The sequence below is a fragment of the Glycine soja genome, chromosome 19, assembly GCF_004193775.1.
Source record: "Glycine soja cultivar W05 chromosome 19, ASM419377v2, whole genome shotgun sequence".
Lineage (NCBI taxonomy): Eukaryota > Viridiplantae > Streptophyta > Magnoliopsida > Fabales > Fabaceae > Glycine > Glycine soja.
The window spans coordinates 21759985-21762951 of NC_041020.1; the positions used below are offsets into that span (position 1 = coordinate 21759985).

Sequence of the window (2967 nt, forward strand, 5' to 3'; positions counted from 1 at the left end):
ATTGCATATTAATTCCTTTTTTAGGATCTTTTTCTAGAAAAGGAAATTGTTGAAGCCGGTTTAGGACACATTTCTCTCTGTGGAAGAGATTAAATAAGTTATTTTACATCCCCAAAGTGGACAAAGTTAAATTTATTAATCAATTTCATCCTATTTCTTTATGCAAGACAATTTATAAGGTTTGACAAAGTCTATAGTATATAGATTGAAGCTTGTTATGCCAATGTTGATCTCTCCGTTTCAAACTGGCTTATTCTAGCATGTAGCATTCATGAGAACATTATCATTGCCCAAGAACTTTTGCATTCTATGCGACAAATAAAAGGTAGATGACTTTGGTTATAGGAAATGAAAAAGGTAGATGACTTCTTACAAGGGCATGGTATAAGGAAAAGTCGTTTAAGAGAGCTGATGATTGCAATACAACAAAAAAGGAACATTTCCAAAAGAAATAATCAAATAAAGGGAGTAAAAATTATCTCAATCTAGACATTTGCAAATGCGTCTGTGCTTATGCACAGACAAGAAAACAAATGAGTATTCCCGTTTGACAATGGCATGTAGAGAACCTAGCATGCAAAATTATATCATTCCTACCTACAAAGTTTTCAGCAAGAGGAGGATGCGAGCAAAACCATCCTCCTAAAAATTCAAAATACTCAAATTTAAGAAAAATGGAAACACGATGTCTGAACTTTAAAAGAATATATTATCCAACCAAGCTCGAGTTCCACTCAAGCAACTTCTGCAATCCTCCTGTTTATTTATGGTGTCCCTATTCACTGGCTTTCTAAGTTTCGTAAACAAACTGTTTGAATGTGTCATCATTGGACATTCTATGCCTTTGCAAGCTCAGCATCAGAAGCTAGAGCAGCTGCAGGAGCAGGACCACCAGTGGTTGGCCTGGGAAGGGGAAATTTATTTCATTAGAACGTCAATACTGAAGGAAAACAATATATAGTAACGTTAAGGATCCAGTTCCTCAGAAGTTTTACTCCGTTGAGGCGCTGAGTGTGGTTCTGCACGAGAAACTTCATTTGACACATTGTTTGCATTAGAGAGCCGTCTTGAATTGGCTGAACCTGTAATGAATTGTAATGTTAAGAATCTTACTCTTCGAAAGTAAGTAATCTTAGTTGTGTGATAAGAAAATCAACTTTTGATATTACATGCACATGCATAAAAATTATGGTTGTGTTGGAATATTACTTTATAAAGTACTTTAAGAAGTCAAATCCTAATGTTGATACTAGTGCATGGCATTGGAATTGAGATTGTTTACTGGTTGTTGCTACGATTTGTGTTTTAACATTTGAATTGGTTATTGATTCAGATTGATCCTGCTAAGTACAAGGCATCTCTTCTGGTTTGGAGTTTTTGCTTAAGGAGCAGGGATTCAGGGGCTTTTTCCGTGGCTGGGTGCCTACCTTGCTTGGTTACAGTGCCCAGGGTGCTTTGCAAATTTGGCTCTATGAGTTCTTTAAGAAGTACTATTCTGATATTGCTTGGCCCAGAGTATGCAAGCAAGTACAAGACCCTTGATCTACCTTGCTGGTTCAGCATCTGCTGAGGTTATTGCTGATATTGCTCTTTGCCCATTTGAGGCTGTGAAGGTCCGTGTCCAAACTCAGCCAGGTTTTGCAAGGGGTTTGTCTGATGGCTCCCAAAATTTGTCAGATCCGAAGGAACCTAGAGGTATGCTTAAAATGCTGGTTAACTCGTACATTGTTTTTGGTAGAGGATGTACTGTAATCATTCTATGTTGATCTATGCTCGGATTTAAGATAGGTTGTGATCTTATTAAGTGTCTTATGATTTCAGGCTGTACAAGGATTAGTGCCTCTATGGGGACGACAGATTCCATGTAAGTTAGCCATCCATATAGTTTGTAGTTTGCATTATACTTTTTAGTGCCCTCTTACTGAATTGGATGTGTTGTGCATTGTTCGGTATCTCTTGGTTACCAGAATAGATGGTGTTTTAGTTTGTACTCCAACTTTAAGATTTTACAGGTTACTAATCTCATGTCCTGATTGTTGAGCCATTGTGGCACTTCCCTGTTGCGTTACAGTTTTGTTGGGAATTAGTTGTCATTTATTGTAGATTTTGGATGCATATGCCTATACAACTCTGATTATTCACACTATATTATGATATTGATAATGTATTATTGGTTCTCAGCATTTCCATATTGCAAAGTATGGTTGGTTGTGAATTGTATGCTTTCATAGCTTTTTTTAATCTGTTATGCCGCCTTCATCATTATATGGAATTATTATTTTGTTCTGCTGCTCTTACTCAGTTTAAAAATTGAAACTTTTTGTCTGTTGAGAAATGATGCTATTTGTCATTGTGAATATTGGTGGTGAAATTTGATGTTTTTTTGTTGTATTAGTTTGAGGTCTGTTTCATTTGCATCTTATAACTTGATATATAAAGGTCCTGATACTGATAATATGACCTGTATAACATAAAAATGTTCTTTCTTGCAGACACAATGATGAAGTTTGCTTCGTTGAGACCATTGTAGAGCTGATCTATAAGCACGCCATCCCAACACCAAAGAATGAGTGGCACCAAGGCCTGCAACTTGTGTCAGTTTTGCTGGTGGATATATTGCTGGTGTACTTTGTGCAATTGTGTCTCATCCTGCTGATAATCTTGTCTCTTTTCTGAACAATGCAAAAGGAGCAACAGTTGGTGATGTGAGTGTCATACTTGGTGGCATGTTTAGTAATTGTTTCATATTGCATCTGTTTTTGACGAGCTTCTTTGATTTTATATACTGTATAATGCAGGCGGTGAAGAAGCTTGGCCTGTGGGGTCTCTTTACCCGTGTCTTCCCTCCGTATTGTTATGATTGGAACTCTTACTGGAGCCCAATGGGGAATATATGATGCATTCAAAGTGTCTGTCGGATTGTAAGTTTACACAATTGCTAGTTTATGATAGGGTTCCATACTTTCA

At 37.0% G+C, this 2967-nt stretch overlaps 1 pseudogene; it reads left to right on the plus strand.

Annotated features, from left to right (window-relative positions):
- Positions 1–816: 816 nt before the first annotated feature.
- Positions 817–2926, plus strand: LOC114398646 (annotated as a pseudogene).
- Positions 2927–2967: the final 41 nt, after the last annotated feature.